This window comes from Schistocerca nitens, chromosome 3, assembly GCF_023898315.1.
Source record: "Schistocerca nitens isolate TAMUIC-IGC-003100 chromosome 3, iqSchNite1.1, whole genome shotgun sequence".
In the NCBI taxonomy this organism is placed as follows: domain Eukaryota; kingdom Metazoa; phylum Arthropoda; class Insecta; order Orthoptera; family Acrididae; genus Schistocerca; species Schistocerca nitens.
This window is the reverse complement of record NC_064616.1, coordinates 524,432,735-524,438,578: the sequence shown is the minus strand read 5'-3', so window position 1 is coordinate 524,438,578 and position 5,844 is coordinate 524,432,735. Positions and strand designations below refer to the sequence as shown.

General features: G+C 47.1%; 1 pseudogene; it reads right to left on the bottom strand.

The window, feature by feature from the left end:
- Positions 1 to 1,677: 1,677 nt before the first annotated feature.
- On the bottom strand, positions 1,678 to 1,795 carry LOC126249854 (5S ribosomal RNA; annotated as a pseudogene).
- Between the last annotated feature and the right edge of the window lie 4,049 nt (positions 1,796 to 5,844).

Genomic DNA, 5,844 nt, shown 5'->3' with positions numbered 1-5,844 from the left:
GGTCGGGGAGTCATTGGCATGTGTTACCACCTGCCGAAAAGTTTCTGGTAGCTATCTTAACGTCCGAAAATCGGGAACGATAGTTATAGATGCGGAGCTTCCTGCGGACAGCGCTGTTCCATTGCGTGTAGTTGCTACTATCCTATGCTTAGGACTTGATTTCGCAAGTGATATGCAGCGCACGATTTCCTTCAACTGCCGGCGACTACAGTCCCAACAATGGCCTGGCTCCTAGGTCATCGTTTATTACCACTTGATCTTTTGCAGCGGACGCAATATGTAAACGTATGTTTTTCGTCATGTATCCTTCACGTGGCACAAACACTTCCTGTTCCGCCGTCCATGGCCCGCCGCATGCTAGCAGCACAGGGTTAGTATGTTTGCCACGGCTTGCTATTCGAGATAGGTACGAGACCCTCACCATCCCGCGGTTCAGGTGTGGTTTAGGTCTGTATTATGTGACTGACAGAGCGGTAGCCCTTTTCGTCTGCTCTCACATGACGCTGTGAGCTGTTGTCCTTCGTGCCTTACCAGCCTGTAGCTGGAGGCCCTTGCACCACACTCTCTCTCAGCACCTATCCAGTTTTCGGACTTCCCACCGCCCTTCTTTTACTTCCGCCACTTTTTCCTCGAGCTGCGCTAAGCCCGTACTGCGATATTGCCAACGCGCTTGACGTCCACGAAAGCGATATATGGCTTTCTTCAGCAGCACAGATCACTAAATGTGGTTGAGTGGAAGCATCTCCTCGTCGACTGGCGTGCCGTTTGGCGATCGGTGTGCGCTTCTTATCTTGACACTGACATCCAGTCTGCAGGGCGCTATACTACACGGGATTCACCTCGCAGACACCCCATTGTGTGTCGTCCATGATGTTTTGGACACGGACGAGCTTCGCCTGGTGTGCGGATCGGCGAGAGGTGTCTGGTTTCTGATGCGACAGATGCTGGCGCTAATTACCCGTACGACTCCCCGTCAGGTACTTACTCATCTGCTCCTCTTTCCGGACGCGGGATGCTTCTTGCAAGCGAAGATGAACTCCGTGAATGGATATGTGAACAGGCAGTTCACTTCTTGTTTGCTGATGGTGAGAAAAATATCCTTGTTTTTAGGCACTTCCTTAATTGTACAGTTGTCCGCAATTCTAACACAGCCAATTTTTCTCCAATTTCCTATCTAGTGTCTTTCTTAACCCATCCCAGAGTTGGGATGTACAGCTTAAATTTCCCAAATATGGCATTTCAGAGACCAGCTTTATTACACAGCATTGTATGTCTCCTGAAAGCTTCTTTAATTTATGTTGTCACAAAAGTTTTCCTTTTTCAGAAGCAATTGATGGTGGTGAGGTGTCCTTCAAAATTTCAAATTTTTACGAAAGTTTATTATGCAGTTTCCACGAACATTACGTACTAACTTTTATATACAATATATTTCTTATATATCATCGTTTCGAAAATATTCTCTCTAAACCTTTTTTAGCACTCCGTCTTCAGGCCACGAGTGGCCTACCGGGATCATCCGACCGCCGTGTCATCCTCAGTGGAGTATGCGTATAGAAGGGCCGTAGGGTCAGCGCACCGCTCTCCCGGTCGTTAATATGGTATTCTTGACCGAAGCCGCTACTATTCGGTCGAGTAGCTCCTCAATTGGCATCACGAGGCTGAGTGCACCCCGAAAAATGGCAACAGCGCATGGTGACCTGGATGGTCACCCATCCAAGTGCCGACCACGCCCGACAGCACTTAACTTCGGTGATCTCACTGGAACCGGTGTAGCTACTGCGGCAAGGCCGTTGCCCCCTCTAAACCTAAAATGCCAAATTAACTTTAGGGGTGTGTTTTACCCCTTAAAAGCGAAATAGGTCACAAATAAGAAAGTATTTTTTTCAGTATTTTTCCCCCTCTGTGCAAACGCCGAGTTTAATCAAAATCTTTCATTGACACTTAGGAATATTCCCTTTTGAGTAACGTATTATACTTGTGTTGGTGGAAGTAGAAGCATCTTCACAGTCCCTTTCAACAGGCACAGTATTTATTCAAGACAACTCGATAACCCCTTACTAAACACTCTTCCCTTATGTAGGTAATCACTTCTGATAAACATTTCAACATTTTAACTTCATTGGCCACTTCTCTTGTCACTAATGCCTTAATATTACAACTTAAAAGGTAGCGTTGCGTCTTATAGCTTAGAAGGAATTCAAACGCATTCTACACAGCTTACAATACAGCACTGCGCACTTTCACACTATAAGGCAGCGCATGCAATTCCATAGAAAGGAAAATCACAAAATAATATCCATGGAAACTTCAGTAAAACTCATTACATCTCATCTTCTAGAAGTCACGTTCGATAAATATGAATGGACAGGGCCTCAGTCTTCTTGGTATCTCTTCAGGGGATGGTGTACAAGAGGATAGCATTCATTGTGTAAACGGGGGTGTAGCAATGTATCCAGCTTTATGTGTCATTATTATGTTCTGTCATTCGCTTGAAATCAAAACCTAATAAAGATCTCGGAGTTGTCTGTTACCAGAAATGCATCAACTCGTGACTAACATTCAACAGTGTGTAAATCTTTGCACTTCCTTCAGGCTGGGATTGAGACTGGGTGTACCAGTGTCTGTTATGTGTGTAACACAGTGCGCTAAGCCGTAATGGGACTGTTCTCAGCGTGCACTATTTAAGTATGTATGATCGCATAACGCGTCTTAGATTATAGCCTCGCTGTGTAAAGCAGCGACCCAACTGTTGGCTGTTGTTAGCGGTATCCGAAAACGAAAATGCACATGGATTGCTCCATCGTGTAAATTGACAGAGGGGATTTTACATCACCGCACAAATGTGAACAGATTTGTTCCGCTGTTTTAATCTCCCTAACCAGAGGTCTGTCGGTTCCACCTTGTAGCGTAACACCGGGCTGTACGTGTATTGATCGTGATGTAGTGGCTATCACGCTACCCCATAGTTGATTTCCTTAGTACCCATTGTAGAGGCTTTCAGGATTACCGAAAAATTTCATTTAGGCAGTTAATTAAGCTTCATTTTTTTACGTGAACGAATGTACCAGTCTACTACATTCTCCTTTACACAGAAAATACAAAACACAACACGACCAGCCTGGTCACAAAATTGTCAGTCAGAAGAACATTGACACTAACAAATATAATCATAATATCGTGAGTGACGACGATGCCTAGGAAGCAACATAGTAACAACGAAAAACACCAGTATTACTCCTTTTCAATTCACAACGCGTGAGCAGTCGCGGGTTAACATTCGCTTTCACTTGGCAGGTTGGGAAGTCTCCGCTTTGCTCGACAACTCTCACTTTATCTTGCGGAACCCCCCCCCCCCCCCCCCCTATGTAGGCTTCCTCCTTAATTCGCATTAAATTTCGGTTAGGTAGTGGGCAATAACCAGTAACGGGGTCGATTACCTTTTCGACCGCCTCAGCAGTCAACACAGGTGATGAGGTGTGGAAACATTTTCCATACTTTTTTGTCGCTGATTGTCACGTGGTAAAGTGGCCGATTAGCGGGTGGCGTATCAGGACCGACTCTTTACCGATACTGTTTATGTGGGCAACACTGTCAAATGTCCCACACGACGGCACTGTGGACAACAAGGGGCCTGACAGCGATCAGTGATGCGATCAGACTGGCCACATCGTCGGTACTTTGCTGTCTGTGGGAACACACGCCACGAATCGGTAAACATCGTTTCAAAGAAAGGCTACCCTGGCGACTTGATTCAAAGAAAGAGGAGGAAACCCTAACCTGTGACCCTATTGGAGGGTTTATTCCTCATATAAAAGTATCAGTTGCTCTGTATTCTGTTTTCTCTCTTAATACTTCGTTACGTGTAGCATTTTGCTCCAGTACGTATGTTCTGCACGACACAGCCATTATCTGATCGGCAGAAGTTTCAAAATCTTCAGCGTTCTTTCGTTGTAAAGTGTGCAAGCGGTCTCTTTAACTACTAAATACTCTCTTGTCAGAATAGCGCTCTATTACCCCTTTTGCCGTCCGCCCCCGGTAGTTGAGTGGTCAGGGTGAAGGAATATCAATCCAAAGGGTGCGGGTTCGATTCCCGGCTGGGTAGGAGATTTTCTCCACTCAGGGACTGCGTGTTGTGTTGTCATCATCATCATTTCATCCCCATCAACGCTCAAGTCGCTGAAGTGGCGTCAAATCGAAAGATTTGCTCCCGGAGAATGGTCTACCCGACGGGAGGCCCTAGTCACACGACAGTAATAGTAGTACCCCTTTTGCCAGGATTTAAACGTTAGCGCGTCACACAACGCATTAACAGAATCCAAATATTTGCGAACGTCACCGAACAGTTTTAATTTAGTTGTATTCATTTGGAAGCTATCCGGCCAGGAGCTCGCGAGTCCTGTATATGGATATTCCTTGAGAAAGTAGTCAAGTTCTCATTAGGTTTCCCACAGAAAGCATCAATGGACGAGACTGCAGGGGCGTGAGGTAAACGTAAGAGTTTGGTTGTGATGGTGATTCAGCTGCAAGAACTCTAATATAGGTCCAGCAAATTGCCAAGCTAGTGTCACTCTTGGTCTTACAAACCTTGTCAGGAGCACCAATCAACACAAAGTCTTCCAGGGGTGTGACTTTATTAACCTCGCAGGCCACTTGGGATCTCTCCTCTACACATTGTGGAGCAGGACACTGCTGCTGCTGCTGCTCCCGCTGTCTCTCTAATTCTTTGCACTTTGTTGGTAACTCATTCCCTTCTAGATAAGACTGTTCTGCAACCTCCGTGGTTTGCACATGCAGCCTCTTATTCTGGTTTGCTATTTCCTTATTGGCCACTATTAATCTGTCGAATCTCTCTTCTAGTCTCTGCCGAGCTTAACCCTGACCTCTCTGATACGCTTTGCGTCCTGTTTCATGTTTTAGAACGCATCCTTACAAAATGTGGTACTTATAACTAAGGAAAACCATCCAAGAGACTTTAATATTGAACAGGGGGCAATTTGGCGTGAAACTAAATTCTAACTATGTCTCACGGCTTATGTTCGTGGCGGCACTGTAGCTGATCAGAGCGCGCGTGACCAGCGAGACTTAGTTACTTCGTTGTAACAAAGGGCGGCGATGTCGGCGACGTCGACGGCAGGGTGCGTTGCGGCGGCGTCGATGTTGATGCCAGCGGCGGCTGTGACCTACGGAGGTGGCGTCGGGCGCTCGTCGAGCAGGGGCGAGGTGGCGGCGTGGAGGGGGATTCCCGTCAGGCGAGGCAGCGTCGGCGGCGGCTCACGCTGGGAGTGAGTTGACAGCAGTGCAACGGCGGCGAGGCTTATAGAAAGTGCCTGATCGGCGAAGCGGCTGTGTGCGACAGGACACAGCGGTGTTGTGTGTACAAGAGCATCCAAGCGCCAAAAGGTTGTATAACGAGCTTATCTCCTTGCAGTAATGAGCGGAGACCATCCGTAATTAAAAGATCAATGTCAACCCAGACCGAACGGTGAGCTGCGATCCCGCGGCTGACAGCATTTTATACAGGACTTTCGAGCGGACATAGTAGGCAGGTGTGCGTTTGTGTGTGTGCGATTGTTAGGTGAATAAGAACGCAATACACGTGTGTTCAGAGAGAATGACTTGGCTTAATTGCCATAATCCTACCACTACGGGGACAGAAGACTGAATTTATGGGGCCTGGAGGCTGTCGACAGACAGGCAGAGGGCATGCTGTGCTGAAGAGAAGCGGAACGGTACGACTAGATCAGACGAGGGCTGGTTGAGAAGAGAGCAAACTGTCAGAACCAGAACCCGCTCGCCAGTCTTTCCTGTACCCGCACGTGACCATTCTTGTCCCTCTGACTGGCT